This window comes from Schistocerca gregaria, chromosome 9, assembly GCF_023897955.1.
Source record: "Schistocerca gregaria isolate iqSchGreg1 chromosome 9, iqSchGreg1.2, whole genome shotgun sequence".
NCBI lineage: Eukaryota > Metazoa > Arthropoda > Insecta > Orthoptera > Acrididae > Schistocerca > Schistocerca gregaria.
Window position 1 is genome coordinate 126,327,808 of NC_064928.1, and position 18,005 is coordinate 126,345,812.

Here is an 18,005-nt window from a genome sequence, read left to right on the forward strand (position 1 = left end):
ATCGAGTGGATGGAAGTGTACGGGTATGCAGATAACCTAATGAATCCATTGACTCTGTTTGTCAGCAGGGGACTGTTCAAGCTGGAGGTGGCTCTGCAGTGGTTTGGGGCGTATGCAATTGGCATGATATGGGACCCCTGATACGTCTAGAAACGACTCTGACAGGTGAGACGTATGTAAGAACCCTTTCTGATCACCTGCATCCATCCATGCCCTTTGTGCATTCCGACCGACTTGAGCAATTCTACCAGGACAACGCGAAACCCAAAACGTGCAGAATTGCTACGGCCACCAAAAGCCCAGACATCAACGTTATTGGGATGCCTTGCGAAGTGCTGTTCAGAAGAGATTTCCACTCCCTCGTATTCTTACGGATTTATAAACAGCCCTGCAGGATTAATGGTGTCTGCTCCATCCGGGAGACATTAGTCAAGTCCGTGCCACGTCGTTTTCCAACACTTCTGCTTGCTCGCGGGGGCTGTATACGATATTAGGTAAGTGTACCAGTTTTTTTGGCTCTTCAGTGTATAACATTAAGAAGAAAAAGAAAAAAATCCTTTGATGTAACGCATTTAACTTCAGATAAATTCGTCAACATATACGTGACCGTCGTCAGATGGTTACCAGGTCGTAGATTTGCTCCATATAAATTTAGTCCCCATCTACAAAGTCGCAAAATATGCGATATGTCTTACGCATTTTGCCCAAGGGTTAGCGATCGCAGCAAATGAAAACTGTGTGACGCTTGTTACCTTAGTCCACATACACAGTCCTGGGTAGACAGAATCCCGAAAATAACTTCCGCGCTATGACTTACGGCAGAAGAGAGCCGTGTAACGATCGAGGCGTGGAATTCCGAGGCCCACGAGAAGACAGGCCGCGGCGAGTACGTCACGAACGTAGTCCTGAACTCGCTCGCAGCAGACAAAATGCATTTCTAAACCTGTTAACTCGCAACTGGGTACCAGCGAGAATTGTATTTCTACTGGAATCTGCTATTATGAAGTCTTACTGATGTAATATAACGGACTACTGAAACTACCGATACCACCGGCTGGCGAGGTGTGCGGTGCGGTCAATTACCTTGAAGGAGCAAGTGAACTTTAATTACGTAAACATAAACATATTATAATTTTGTTACAAAACTGTTAGTCTCAGGACAATCATGAGGTATATTGCCACAGAACTATATTATAAACACTTTTCATTTTTTATACTATGTTTTTCCTATATGTATTCGTGCGATGCGTAAAATATCGATATACAACCAAGGTTGGCAGTATTGCACTGTTTGTAAGCTCTGTGAACAGGAGTCGGTTGTCGGCGGGTGTAGAGACAATGGGCAGGTGGTGTTGAGACGTCTTGTAATACGCTTGCTTTAAGAAGGTCAAGGATAGAGGGAAGGAAATGTATTGGAAAAGCTGTTACATTGAAAATTATTGAATATCGTCACGATCAGCATTTATAAAATAAAAGTTGGAAGTTTAAATATGTGTCAGTTCTTATGCAGCAGAATACACACCCTGGACCTCAAACTGATTTAACAAACAGCGGATGGCGAGATTCGTCACAGGACCACGACCGAGCAGCAACGACCAGTAAAGGTAAGAAAGTTATATTACTCTAAATTCATATCGTGATGATACCTTTCTTTCTCCATGTCTTCAACCCTGTGTGTACTCTGTTGTTAGAGTGAACAGCGTGACGGGGGCTTGTGGTCGACTAGGCACACCAGGGAGACCACACAGGTTTAAAATGATAATCTGTATCTTAATGTACTACTACTGATAATAATTAACATTTGTGCCTCGAAGAAAGAGGTGCATTACACTGATTACCAGTCATACAACAAAATTTAAAATTAATTCTCGACGTAAATGGTATAACGGCTGTGTATAGCATTTAGTCTCTTATGCGTAGCAGACCTCATTTTATAAAAGAGGTGATATCTTATGCAACTATAATCATTTTCGTATGATGCATAGTGTTGTACCTCAGTACAGCCGTAACAAATTATTAGTAATAATAACATTAAGATTACATACTGGTGGATTCCAGTAGAATACGCAGTTCTCGTTTGTATATACATACCTAGCTACGATTTAACAGGTGCAGAAGCGCCGTTTGTCTGCTGAGTTGAGCGAGCTTGGCCAACCTCCGTGACGTAGCTCCGCGGCTTGTTCTTCTCGTAGGCCTCGGGGAAGAAGCAAGTGACGTCATCTACACGTGACAACAGAACCTCTGGTTGCAAAAGAGATTTCTTCCACCCGTGTACTCACACGATGAGCTCATGTCAAGGAGGTTAGACTAAAAGAGAGATTGAGTTGTTTACGCTGAGTACAGGCGGTGAAGCCTGTGCCCCATCTTGATTAGTTTTAAAAGTGCGTTACTCCGTTAAAGCCCTGTGTTAAACCTACCCTCTTACAGTTAATGCATTGACTCGACAGTAATCGGACAACAGAAAATTTAATCTTTTCTCCTATTCCCACTCGTAGAGCTTGGTGTACACCGCGGCAAAACAGCCGAAGTTTTACTCGTGTTTTAAGTGACTTCGAAGACCAGCACTGCAGTAGGAACACTTCACCAAGATGCATCAGCATGGCGGAAGCGGTCTTCACTTTGTCGGCTTAAGGGGAACTCCCTATATTCTAGTTCAAATACAGAACTCTCCGTGGTAAAGATCACAGAAATTACAGCCACGTCTCGTCGTCCAGGAGTTTACCTGGAGACCGACAGTTTACACAGGGTGTTCTAAAAAATGATACCTATTTCTTCAAGAGCCAGTGCCGATCAAAACTACAAGAAATGTTCATAATTTTTGAAAGCGTGTTAGGACCAGTAGCGATCTATATCTTCCTTTAATGAAAATAATCAGACGTGAAGGTGACCACACTGGTGGCCCACGTAGACAATAAGCGGAGCTGTGGTACATGCCAGGGAGCACCGGTACAGCAGTTGACACTTGGGGCCTCCTGGAATATGTGGAAGGTGAGAGCTGCGTACAAATTAATGAAAGGAAAATTAATAATTCCAGCGTTACGCTATTACAGTAACAAGCGGCCGGGTCCTGACTGGGATGTTCGGCCACCTGGTAATAGTCTTTTTATCTGACGTCGTTGCGGCGACTTGCGCATCGATGATGATGAAATGATGCCGAGAGCAACACACTCATCCAGTCCTGAGCGGAGAAAATCGCCAACCTGACCGTGAAACGAACCAGGCAACACGATTCGAGAGTCAGCAACGCTGACCACATGACTATGAGCTGCTAGAAAAAAAAGAAAAAAAAGGTGAAAGTATTGTTCGTGAGTGATATTATAATATATAGGTAACCACTAACTCGCAACACAGCACACAGTCATCACTCTCGCTTCCACCTCAAGTAGCAAAGGTCAATGCTAATATTTAAATAGATAATCAAGTAACATTAATGTGGCCGCCTGAGAAAATCCTGAATAACCATCTTTTTCAGCACGGACGTGGAGGAAGAGCGTCAACGAGTCTCTGGAAGGTACTGACGGCATATGGAGCCATGCTTATTTCAGGTGATGGATAGTTGTGCTGAGATTCCAGGACGCATGTGGTCCTACACATCCTCAATTGGGCTTAAATATGGAGAACTTAATGGTAAGGGGAGTACCGTTAACTCATTCAGGTTCTTCGAACCACGCACGTACACGACGAACAGTGTGACACGTCGCATTGTCCTGCTGATAGATGCCATCGTGCCGTGGAAAAGCAAACTGCGTGTTGGGGTGGACGTGATAGATGCATACTTGTGTTGATCCACTGGGCCTTCCAGAATCATGAAGTCCCCTAAAGAGTACCATTAGAATTTCCCAGAAATTCCCCAGACCATAACACTCCGTCCTTTGCAGTGATGGTTGCAGGGTCGTATACGCCAACGGCCATCTGTCCGATGGGGCACAAAACGTGGTTCATCTGTGACCAGTCAGGGAACTTCCCGGAGTCTCACTGACTGGGGTAGAATTATCGCCAGTGGTCAGTCCCGTTTTCTACATCTACATACATACGGTGCGTGGCGGAGGGTACCTCGTACCACAACTACCGTCTTCTCTCCCTGTTCCACTCCCAAACAGAAAGCGGGAAAAATGACTGCCTATATGCCTCTGTACGAGCACTAATCTCTCTTATCTTATCTTTGTGGTCTTTCCGCGAAATATAAGTTGCTGCCAGTACAATTGTACTGCAATCAGCCTCAAATGCTGGTTCTCTAAATTTCCTCAGTACCGATTCAGGAAAAGAACGCCTGCTTTCCTCCAGAGACGGGAGTCCTAAAGCATTTCTGTAACACTCGCGTGATGCTCAAACCTACCAGTAACAAATCGAACAGCCCGCTTCTGACTTGCTTCTATGTCCTACCTCAATCCGACCTGACAGGGATCCCAAACGCTCGAGCAATAGTCAACAATAGGTCGTATTAGTGTTTTATAAGCGGTCTCCTTTACAGATGAACCACATCTTCCCAAAATTCTACCAATGAACCGAGGACGACTATCCGCCTTCCCCACAACTGCCATTACATGCTTGTCCCATTCCATATCGCTCTGCAGTGTTACGCCCAAATATTTAATCGACGTGACTGTGTCAAGCGCTACACTACTAATGGAGTATTCAAACATTACGGGATTCTTTTTCCTATTCATCTGCATTAATTTACATTTATCTATATTTAGAGTTAGCTGCCATTCTTTGCACCAATCACAAATCCTGTCCAAGTTATCTTTTATCCTCCTACAATCACTCAACGACGACACCTTCCCGTATACCACAGCATCATCAGCAGACAGCTGCACATTGCTATCCACCCTATCCAAAAGATCATTTATGTAGACAGAAAAGAACAGCGGACCTACCACACGTGCCTGGGGCACTCCAGATGATACCGTCACCTCCGATGAACACTCACCATCGAGGACAACGTACTGGGTTCTATTACTTTAAAAAGTCTTCGAGCCACTCGCATATTTGAGAACCAATCCCATATGCTCGTACCTCAGTTAGGAGTCTGCAGTGGGGCACCGAGTCAAACGCTTTCCGGAAGTCAAGAAATATGGCATCCGTCTGATACCCTTCATCCATGGTTCGCAAGATGTCATGTGAAAAAAGAGTGAGTTGCGTTTCGCAGGAGCGATGCTTTCTAAAGCCGTGCTGGTGCATGGACTGCAACCTCTGTGTTCGAGAATCCCGCAGCAAACCGATGTTAAGGATATTGGTCTGTAATTTTGAGGATCCGCCCTTCTACTCTTCTTATGCAGGGTGTTACTAAAAGGTACGGCCAAACCTTCAGGAAACATTCCTCACACACAAATAAAGAAAAGATGTTAAGTGGACATGTGTCCGGAAACGCTTAATTTCCATGTTAGAGCTCATTTTAGTTTCGTCAGTATGTACTGTACTTCCTCGATTCACCGCCAGTTGACCCAATTCAAGGAAGCTAATGTTTACTTCGGTGCTTGTGTTGATATGCGACTCACTGCTCTACAGTACTAGCATCAAACACATCAGTACGTAGCATCAACAGGTTAGTGTTCATCACGAACGTGGTTTTGCAGTCAGTGCAGTGTTTACAAATGCGGAGCTGGCAGATGCCCATTTGATGTATGGGTTAGTACGGGTCAATAGCCGTGACGCGGTACGTTTGTATCGAGATAGATTTCCAGAACGAAGCAATTGATCGGCGTCTTAGGGAGCACGGAACATTCCTGCCTATGACTCACGACTGGGGAAGACCTAGATCGACGAGGACACCTGCAATTGACGAGGCAATTCTTCGTGCAGTTGACGATAACCCTAATGTCAACGTCAGAGAAGTTGCTGCTGTACAAGGTAACGTTGACCACGTCACTGTATGGAGAGTTCTACGGGAGAACCAGTTGTTTCCGTACCATGTACAGCGTGTGCAGGTACTATCAGCAGCTGATTGGCCTCCACGGGTACACTTCAGCGAATGGTTCATCCAACAATGTGTCAATCCTCATTTCAGTGCAAATGTTCTCTTTACGGATGAGGCTTGATTCCAACGTGATCATATTGTAAATTTTCACAATCAACATGTGTGGGCTGACGAGAATCTGCACGCAATTGTGCAATTCACGTCATCAACACACATTTTCTGTGAACGTTTGGGCAGGTATTGTTGGTTCTTCCACCTACGCTCAATGGAGCACGTTATCATGATTTCATGCGGGATACATTACCAGTGGTGTAGACCATATGGCTTTACAAGTACGACACGACATGTGGTTCATGCACGATGGAGCTCCTGCACATTTCAATCGAAGTGTTCGTACGCTTATCAACAACAGACCGATGGATTGGTAGAGGCGGACTAATTCCATGGCTCTCCTTAGCTCAACCCTCTTGACTTTCATTTATGGGGGCATTTGATAACTCTTGTCTAGGCAACCCCGGTACCAAATGTAGAGACTCTTCGTGCTCGTATTGTGGACGGCTGTGATACAATACTTCATTCTCCAGGGCTGCATCAGCGCATCAGGGATTCCATGCGACGGAGGGTGGATGCATGTATCCTCGCTAACGGAGGAAATTTTGAACATTTCCTGTAACAAAGTCTTTGAAGTCACGCTGGTACGTTCTGTTGCTGTGTGATTCCATTCCATGATTAATGTTATTTGAAGAGAAGTAATAAAATGAGCTCTAACACGGAAAGTAAGCGTTTCCGGACACATGTCCACATAACATATTTTCTTTCTTTGTGTGTGAGGAATGTTTCCTGAAAGTTTGGCCTTACCTTTTTGTAACAGCCTGTATACAGGCGTCACCTGCGTTTTTTTTTTTTTTTTTCTAGTCGCTCGGGACTTTACGTTGGGCAGGAAATTAAGTTTTCAACTGAGCTATGACCAGTGAAGCAGCGGCCGCTGTGACCGAGCGGTTCTAGGCGCTTCAGTCCGGAACCGCGCAACTACTACGGTGGCAGGTTCGAATCCTGCCTCGGACATGGATGTGTGTGATGTCGTTAGGTTTAAGTAGTTCTATGTCTAGGAGACTGTTGACCTCAGATGTTAAGTCCCATAGTGCTCAGCGCCATTTGAACAAGTGAAGCGTGTCTGGAGGCGTCCCTGGCAGCGGTGGGATACCACCCCGACATTCGGCCCGACAACCAGAAGTGGTGGTGTGGGGTGCCATATCTGCCCATAGCAGGACCCTTTGGTTGTCATCAGCGGCACCATTAAAGCACATATTCCATGTCCCGTTTTGATATCGTTCATGGCAAACCATGCTGGGGTTACATTTCAGCAAGATAACGACCGCCGTGGCACGCCGATAGTGGCTACTGCTTGTCTTAGTGCTTGCCACACCCTCCCTTGGCCAGCAAGTTCGTCCAATCTCTCCTCAATGTTAGAGCGTTTTAAGCAGCGTCCTCTAACCATTTCGGAATTTTCACATTCTAACACGCCGATTGGACAGAATTTGGCACGATATCCCTCAGGGACACATTATGTAACGTTATCAGTCAGTGCCTGGCTGAGTAACTGCTTGCATAAGCACCAGACATGGACCAGCACGTTATTGACTCGCTAAGTTCGTGAAGCTCTTACTCTTGAATAAATCATCGACTTTTTCTGAGATTGTAATCATATATTTGTGCACATGTACATCACATCTACCGATAATGGTCCCATTCGGATAATTTCTTCGTGGCGCATCGTTTTCTGTCTTAAGAGTGTATTTGAGAAATATACAGGGTGTCCGAAAAGACTCTCCCTGATTACATAAATTGATAAACTCAGGCTAAAAGTGTGATAGAAATATGAAACTTGAGTTGTTTACAACTATAAGATTTTTTTTCCGTTTTAGGTTCGCAGTACGTAAGTAGTGGATGAGGTGCAGTGCCCAAGAAGCCATGTTAACCAATCAGGAAAAGGAACAGTGTGTCTTGTGGCACCATGAGACACGATCACCAACCACAGTGCAGAGACACTTCCAGACAACATTTGGAAGGAATCCACCTGACGTCAAGAGCGTTAAAGCATGGTATGAGAAGTTCAAGGACACAGGATCGGTAGCTGACCTTCCGAGGTCTGGTCGACCAAGAACCTCAGCAGACAGGGTGGAAGCTGTAAGGCAGTCTTTTCTGCAAAGTCCGAACAAATCGGTGCGCAGGGCCTCATGTGAATTACAGATGCCAAAAAGCTCTCTCCATGACATTTTACACAAACGTTTATTGTTTCGTGCATACAAAGTACAAATCGTTCCGGCCTTGTTGCCCAATGGCAGTATACGTCGATATGACTTTGCGGTCGTGTCAGTGGAGTAGTGAATCGTCATAATGTGTGCATCAGGGGTTCACAACCCCCTGGCGAGGTCATGGAGTGCACCAGAGGCAGTCCAAAGGTGAATGTTTGGTGCGCGCTATTGATTGATCGAATTATCGGGCCATTCTCCTTCGCTGAGGCTACCATCACATCTGTAGTGTATCTGCACGTGTTGCAACTGTATGTTGTTCCTCAGCTGCTTCAGTATCACCCCGATGTCTTGTTTCAGCAAGACGGTGCACCGCCTCATTGGGGTTTGGACGTCAGTGCCTATCTGGAAATGACCTTTCCTGGGCGATGGATTCGTCGTGATGGGCCAACGGTTTGGCCTCCGCGCTCTCCTGACATAAGCCCATTATACTTCTTATTATGAGGTCTACCGAACACGTGTACCAGATCTTGAAACCCTGCGGCAACGGATAACCACAGTCGTTGAATCGATCCCTCCAGTGATGTTGGCTAATGTGTGGACGGAAATTGAATATCGCCTACATGTGCTACGTGCTACCAAGGGTGATCATGTGGAAGTTTACTGACGTGTGAAAAAAACTTTGGTAGTTTGTAAACAATTAGACACCAGTTTCATATTTGTATCGTTCTTCTAGCCTGAGTTATCAATTTATGTAATCAGGGAAAGACTTTTCGGACACACTGTATTGCTGCACTGAGCTGCTGGTAAATTTCTTCATTTTCACAACCAGTTTCTGTCGAATATCTGACTGAAATGCTGGTAAAAGAAAGTAATTATGTAAAAAACTAGAAGTACATTTTTCATTCATATCTCACTTCCAGTCACTCCACACAGCTCACATATTGTTTCATAATGTTACAGTACACACACTTCCATGTTGTCGTATTTTAACTGTTTGAGTATCGTTTTTTTGTGAATAGTAATTGGGGGACAGCCCATCATTTGGCTGAACGAGGATGGAAAACCGCCTAAAAACCACCCTCACTCAGGCTGACGGGTGTACAGACAGAGGTCGTCAACCAGCTGACCGTGTTCCATCCAAGAACGGCTCAGTTCGCAGTGTCGCAGGCGAGCGCGCTACTGTATGAGCAGGTCGTAACAGTTTACAGGAAGTACGGAACGCTACACACTATCGTAAAATATTTCTGAAATTATGTTTGAATATACTCTGCTACATTACTGCTACAATGATTTCATGAATGTACTTGTTTATTAGACGCGTAAGCATTCACGCAGAGTATCCTAACGGTAAATGTACTATTTCTCTTTGTGCCGTGTATAATTTCGCTGCGTGAGGGTCTACCTGACGAAATAAAAATTTCTTTGGCCGTAACGTGAAGAGTTATCTGACCAGTATGTAAATTGCACCGACGTTCAGCGGACTGGTCGCAGTACAGACGTAAGAGTGTGTTTCTGGCTGGCCTGGCATTTCCGATCGCACTGCAGGGTACTTTACACAGCCTTCATTACATAAACGTCCAGTACGCCGCTTGATAGAATCTTATGTTGATGAGACCTTGCAGTAAACATTTAAACTACATGTTCAAAAAAATTTCCTCTACTTATTAACTGCAATGTCCGAAGCAAAATTGTTGGGCCGACACATACTTTACGATGAAGTCAGCTGCGAATACACTCTTCAACAAGTACACTGTCTCGACAAACTAAATAATAAATGCAGACGGGCCGAGAAAATATAAGACTCAAGCGTTGTTAACGAACAGGTGACCGGATATATGGACCGACTGACAGAAGTTGAACCATTGGTTGGATAAATGTCAATAAGACGGAGAAAGAGCAAACACCGCTCTGACAGCGTTGTTACTACTGGATCTACATCTACATCTACAGACATACTCGGCAATCCACCATACGGTGCGTGGAGGAGGGTACCTCGTACCACAACTAGCATCTTCTCTCCCTGTTCCTGAAGCATTTCCGTAACACTCACGTGATGATAAAACCTACCAGTAACAAATGTAGCAGACCGCCTCTGAATTGCTTCTATGTCCTCCCTCAATGCGACGTGATAGGGATCCCAAACGCTCAAGCAGTACTGAAGAATAGGTCGTATTAGTGTTTTATAAGCGGTCTCCTTTACAGATGAGCCACAGCTTCCCAAAATTCTACCAATGAACCGAAGACGACTATCCGCCGTCCCCACAACTGCCATTACATGCTTGTCCCACTTCATGTCGCTCTGCAATGTTACACCCAAATATTTAATCGACGTGACTGTGTCAAGCGCTACACTACTAACGGAGTATTCAAACATTACGGAATTCTTTACCTACCCACCTGTATTAATTTATGTTTATCTATATTTAGAGTTAGCTATCATTATTTACACCAATCACAAATCCTGTCCAAGTCATCTTGTACCCTCCTACAGTCACTCAACGACGACAGCTTCCCGTACACCACAGCATCACCAGCAAACAGCCTCACACTGCTATCCACCCTATCCAAAAGATCATTTGTGTAGGTGGAAAACATCAGCAGACCTACCACACTTCCCTGGGGCACTCCAGATGATACCCTCACCTCCGATGAACACTCACCATAGAGGACAACGATGATGTGTTCCGTTAGGAGATGACAATTAGTAAAGGCAAGGCAGTCGTCTGGTCACTTCGATCGCCTGATCTCTCTCTCCCCGTGATTTTTACTTGCGAGGAAAATTGAAATGTCAGGCGTACTAGACAATCTGCTCACCTAGGAAGACCTACGCAGAACAGTGAAAACGCAGCTGCTATCTTTCAGGCAAAGCCAATACGCGTGTCTCAGAGTTTCACAAAGCGAGAACAGTCGTGCACCGGCATCAACGGTGGCCATTTTCAACGTTTGGTGGGATGTTCATTAGCGAGTGTCAATCCTTCTTCAGTCTTGCCTATATACAGGGTGACAATTATTGAACAATATGAGAAAAAAGTAAATTAGTTTCAAACTGCTGCGTGCACACACTTTATTCACCATGCAAACGTCACGTCGGCTTTAGGTTATGACATGTACTATATGTCTGCCATAATTGGCGATGATGTTTCGCAGACGAATAGAGAAATTCTGCGTGACCCGCTGTAGTGAGGGAACATTGATGCTGTCGATGACTTCCTGAATCGCTGTTTTCAGATCAGCAAAGGTTTTGGGGTCATTGCTGTACACGTTGTCTTTAATATAATAAAAAGCAGTAGTATTCTTCAGGCCCGGAGAGTATGACGGCCAATCTAGACCCATTCCAGTGGCCTGTGTGTACCCCAGGGCCAGAATGCGGTCCCCAAAGTGCTTCTCCAGGGCATCAGACACTCTCGTGCTTAGATGAGGTGGAGCTCCGTCTTGCATGAAGCACATTTTGTCGAAATCAGGGTCACTTTGGATAATGGGAAGGAAATCATCTTCCAAAACCTTGACGTACAGTGCCGTGAAAGAATATCGCACCGACTGTTGCGTGACTGGACAGTGGACACCACACCGCCACCCGTTGGGGGTGCAGTGGTTCTCGGTAGCGAAATGCGAATTCCCTTTCTCCAAAGTGTGCTTATTGACGAACCCATCCAAATGGAAGTGGGTTTCGTCGCTAACCCAAACCCCAGTTGATACTACTTCCCGTCATCCGTGCAGTTTGAACTTCCTAATGTAAACTCTTCGGTAGTTATGGCGATTTTATTTCATGTAGTTCAATAACTGTCACCCTGTGAATAAAAATGTAAATGTTCGTTTTTACAAAATCGTAAATTGAAGAAACTCTTCACACATTCCATTCGAACACCCCCCCCCCCCCCACCCCCCCCCCCCCAAAAAAAAATGGTTCAAATGGCTCTGAGCACTATGGGACTTAACATCTGAGATCATCACTTCCCTAGAACTTAGAACTACTTAAACCTAACTAACCTAAAGACATCACACACACCCATGCCCGAGGCAGGATTAGAGCATGCGACCGTAGCAGTCTCGCGGTTCCGGACTGAAGCGCCTAGAACCGCACGGCCACCACGGCCGGCCGTTCGAATACCCACCTGTTTTTATATACCTACTGAAGCTCTGTAGAAATGGACTATACGTATTTACGCACTGAGGCCGCAGAGGTCATGGGATAACAATACGCACGTACAAAGATGGCGTTAATATAATGTACACAAAGTATAAAACGACAGTGCATTGTGTGAACATTATTTGTGCTCACGTGATCCATATGGAAAGATTTCCGGCGTAACTATGACTGGACGATGGGAATTAACGTATTTCTGACGCTGAATCGTAGTTGGAGGTAGATGCGTGGGAATGAACCCATCGACACAGATGTGCAGCATCTGTTGAGGTTGTTGTTATTATTCAAAAGCAATTAGGGAGTCCGACGGGGTGCAGTGGCTGTGCTATTCTTTAGAGGGAATATACAGAATTTATTCGTTCTGACTAACCTGTCCCCTTCTTTTATATAGAATGAGATTTTCACTCTGCAGCGGAGTGTGCGCTGATATGAAACTTCCTGGCAGATTAAAACTGTGTGCCCGACCGAGACTCGAACTCGGGACCTTTGCCTTGCGCGGGCAAGTGCTTTTATATACTTACCAGGTATGAATGAGTGTGTGATTACGAATTTTCCATTAATTGCAGGGTGTGCAGTTTTTCTTGCTGTATAAACTCGTGAGAAATATTTATTCTTACACTGTGACAAAAAAGAAAAGAAAAAGAAAAAAAACAAGAAGCAACTGGAAGCAGATACAGGAAACTAAGTTATACTTCGCGACTTTAGAGGTTATGTGATGCTACTGAAGTGATTACAAAATCGAGTCGAATTTACGAAGAACTTGGGCAGTACGCGTCCAGTTACCGGTATGGTGTTGTGCGCTCTATGGCTTGGATGCATGCGCTGATTCGATCGGGTAAGCTGCCACAAAGCCGCTGTATTCTCTCCTGAGGCAAACTGTCCCACAGATGTTGTACTGGTCCTTGCTATTCTGGTTACTGCCACTGTGACAGCAGACGACAAAGCACGTCCCTCACATATTCTATCGGTGACAGATCTCCGGATCCTGACGGCCGCAGTAGCACCTCGATATACGAGGCCAGTTCATAGAGACACGTGCAAGACCATTGTCTTGTTGAAAAATAGCACCACGGTGCTGTGACGTTGTGAGGTAACACACTCGGACGCACGATTTCCGTGGCCGATCATTACCGTATCGGCCGTGACCCGAAGTCCACTCGATGGTTGTTCAGACGATGACACCAGGAATAACACTGCTATTATTCTCCAAAATATTGGAATAAAGGGCCCCTAACTAGGTCGCCTTCACGCTAGCCAACGAGTTCGTCCAAGGTGGAACCTCAACTATGGCACCATCCTTCGGCCGCCCATGTCTCCCAGTCGTGGAACCGTTCCAAACGCAGACGTTTCGTTTGCGGTAACGGCGTGCTACACATGAGACGGTAATTTACTAGGCCTGCTGTCGTTAGTGTCCTAACGATGGTGCGGGAGGCTACGATGCTCTTAGGGCACACACGGCGATCCTCTTTTGTGGTGGTCAGTCGCGGTCGACGGCAACTCTGACCAGAGTGCGCCTGGCCTTACTTTCCAACGCATTTTGACATTGCCACTGACACAGCCACGAATCAGGATTTGACACGATTCAACCAAAGACAAGTGAAGATCCACAACGAGGCTCATATCAGTCTCTGTCAGCGGCTAACAATGCTGTCTCACACGAGTATGTGGTTTCTCCATGCCCTACACCGTCATCCTCAGCACCTGACGCTGTTCGTGCCCCGTATCTACCCTACGAGGGCTGCCTACGGACGAACAACGCTAATGTAAATATTTATTTTGTAAATAAAACCGCCTTTTCATGCTACCATGTCATTTATTTTCGCCGGCCACAGTGGCCGAGCGGTTCTTTGCGCTACAGCCTGGAATCGTGTGACTACTACGGTCGCAGGTTCGAATCCTGCCTCTGGCATGGATGTATATGTGTGATGTCCTTAGGTTAGTCGGGTTTCAGTAGTTCTAAGTTCTAGCGGACTGATGACCTCATAAGTCAAGTCCTACAGTGCTCAGAGCCAGAGCCATTTATTTTCCCCAGACATGTTTCGCCTTTTTCTGGTTCTAAGGCATCATCAGTAGGATCTATAACGAATACAATTCTGTCATTTTTAGATTATCAAGGAGTCAACATCATGATTTCTTCCTGAAGAAAATAATTAGAATCAACAATAAAAAGCACCTCCTAACCCTGCAAGAAAATTACGACAAACAAAAAACCGAAGCGGAAAGGGAAACGCTGTTGAATGGTCAAGTACACAAGGCAAGCAGTTCGTTGTTTTTATTAACAGACAAAATAATAGAAAAATGCTCACAAAGAGGATTAACATAATAATACCATCCAATACAATGATAATACCACCCAATATCCTTACACTCACTTACCCATAAACCCCTCCACAGAACACTGAAACGAAAAGTCAAATCAGCTGTCACCAAGCTTTCAGCCGCCCGCTAACAGCTAGTACAGTCATATTCACCACCAAACAATTCAAACTTCAAAGCATCAACTGCCTCCCTCCCCCAACACACACACACACACACACACACACACACACACACACACACACACACACACACACACACACACACACACAAGCATACTGCTCAATCCTTGTCTCATAAACATGCACTATATAAACATCGTGAATAGGTATTGGTTTTGAACATATACTTCGTTAGGCTGGCAACAAGTAGATAAACACACCAAACAGGAGGAAACACGTAATGAAGTCTCAATATTCACGTTGTTAAAAGCACAGTGTCCGAAGGAATAGTTATATCGAGTGGCAAAAGAACAATAGTACACCATAGAAGGATCGCTCAGCTAGCCGCGTGGTCTAACGCGCTCTTTCCCGAGCGGGAAGGAATGCTGGACCCCGGCACGAATCCTCCCGGCGGGTTAGTGTCGAGGTCTGGTGTGCCGGCCAGCTTGTGAATGGTTTTGCAGGCGGTTTTCCATCTACCTCGGCGAATGCAGGCTGGTTCCCCGTATTCCGCCTCAGTTACACTGTGTCGTCGATTGCTGCTCAAACACCGTTTCCACGTACTCGTACACCATAATTAATCTACCACGCAAACATTTGGGGTTACACTCGTCTGGTATGAGACGTTCTCGGGGATGTGTGGGGTAGGGGGGGGGGGGGGGTGAGGCACTCGGGGCCGAACCGCACAATAACCATGGATTCGGTGTGGGGTGGCGGTGGGGTGGGTGGACAGCTGTGGCTACAGCAGGACAAAGCCTCTCCGATGTTTCTACGTCCTCGGTTTAATACAAACATACATACGTACGTACGTACAACACAGGGAGGAAAGAGAAACACACTGAACAGTGCCGGTGTGGCCGAGCGGTTCTAGCCGCTTCAGTCTGGAACTGCGCGACCACTACGGTCGCAGGTTCGAATCCTGCTTCGGGTATGGATGTGTGTGATGTCCTTAGGTTAGTTAGCTTTAAGTAGTTGTAAGTTCTAGGGGACTGATGACCTCTGATGTTAAGTCCCATAGTGCTCAGAGACATTTTTGTTTAACTGTGCTTATATGTCAGTAATAAAATGGTAGTGCGACCTCCAGACCAGATGAGAGGAGACTAGCACTCCTGAAAGAAAGGAGTGCTAGTTCTGCAAAGTTCCCAGAAGAGCTTCTATAAAGTTTGGAAGGTAGGAGACGAGCTACTGGCAGAAGTAAAGCTGTGAGTACCGGGCGTGAGTCGTGCTTCGGTAGCTCAGATGGTAGAGCACTTGCCCGCGAAAGGCAAAGGTCCCGAGTTCGAGTCTCGGTCGGGCACACAGATTTAATCTGCCAGGAAGTTTCATATCAGCGCACACTCCGCTGCAGAGTGGAAATCTCATTCTGGAAACACCCCCTAGGCTGTGGCTAAGCCATGTCTCCGCAGTATCCTTTCTTTCAGGAGTGCCAGTTCAGCAAGGTGTTGCAATTTACAAACTAAATCAAAGAAAACTGTTTAACAGCCACCACAACAAATCCGCTTCGCCAAAATTGCATAGAAAAAGAAACGCGACCCAACCAGCTGAGACTGAGCTGGTCTTACAATGTAATACAAGAACCGCCCGACCACTGTGTCAGGAATCTAGGAATATACAACCCCCCAAATAGGGATCATCTTTCCAGCAGGGATCGTAAAGATAAGCTGACTAGTTACAGCGAGTACAGAGACACGTCTGTGTTTATACCTCTGAATTACCCACGCGGCGTAGCTGCGCGGTCTCAGGCGCCTTGTGACGGTTCGCGCGGCTCCTCCAGTCGGAGGTTCGGGTCCTCTATCTGACATGGGAGGGCGTGTTGTTCTTAGTGTAAGTCGGTTGAAGCTAGATTACATAGTAGCGTGTAAGCCTAGGGACCGATGACCTCAGCAGTTTGGTCCCATAGAACCTTACCACAAATTTCAGAATTTTTTCTGCCGGTATAGCTGTGAGTGTTAGTATATCGCTTGCGGCATTCGGTAGGCGCGACGGCCTCGGACAGAATCCTCCTGGTGGATTAACGACGATGCGGTTTTCGACATCGAAAACGGCACTGAGCACTATGGGACTTATCATCTTTGGTCATCAGTCCCCTAGAACTTAGAACTACTTAAACCTAACTAACCTACGGACATCACACACATCCATGCCCGAGGCAGGATTCTAACCTGCGACCGTAGCGGCCACGCAGTTCCGGACTGAAGCGCCTAGAACCGCACTGCCACACCGGCAGGCTTTTCCACAACGGACGATTAATATCGAATGTCCCACACCAGTTGCACCATGGACAAGCATTTAGGAAACTGCCACACTTTCACACTAGATTCAGACATGCGGTACAAAAGTTACGACCGTAGGGAGGGAGGGAGGATGACGGTGGCCGGGAGGTGGGGAAGGGAGAGGGGGGAGGGAGGGGCAAGGGGGAAGGGGGAAGGGGTAGAGACAGGAAGAGCATCTAGGAACCCTCTGTTATTAACAATTTCAATTCTGATTAATGTGTAGACGCAGGATAAAGGCAAAATAAAAAGAAGAAAACTCCTTTCAAGTGCCGTAGGCGAATGGAATGGGAAGAAACTATGTTACGTGGGACAACAGGAAACGTCGTCGATCGTGCTATTTACAGTGGTCTACAGAGTAGAAATACAAATGGTTCAAATGGCTCTGAGCACTATGGGACTTAACACCTGTGGTCAACAGTCCCCTAGAACAGAACTACTTAAACCTAACTAACCTGCCCGAGTCAGGATTCGAAGATGCGACCGTAGCAGTCGCGCGGTTCCGGACTGAGCGCCTAGAACCGCTAGACCACCGCGGCCGGCAGTATAAATACAGATGTATCAAATTTTAAAAACGTGTGCGCTGAGCATTTCCTTGATTCCACCACATTCTCTACAAGCTACTACGCGGCAAAACGTTTTAGTTATTGCCTTGCCTATAAATAAGCGAAGACACGGCCGCGAACGGCTATTCATCGGTGCAAAAATCGGAACCAATTACTGTACCGTTAGAATAATATTCCCAGCATTTTACGCAACGCCTTTATGTGAACCATTAGCCTTGTAGGTGTAGTAAAATGACGGACGTTCTCACCAGATAAGAGTCCGTTCTCGTCAGCGGCTGCAGCGGCAGCGATAGTTGCTGGCCGTCGGCTGCTTTTGACGTCCACTGGAGGTGAGGAGGCGAGGCAGCTGACCTCTCCCCCTGCCGACCGCCACCTG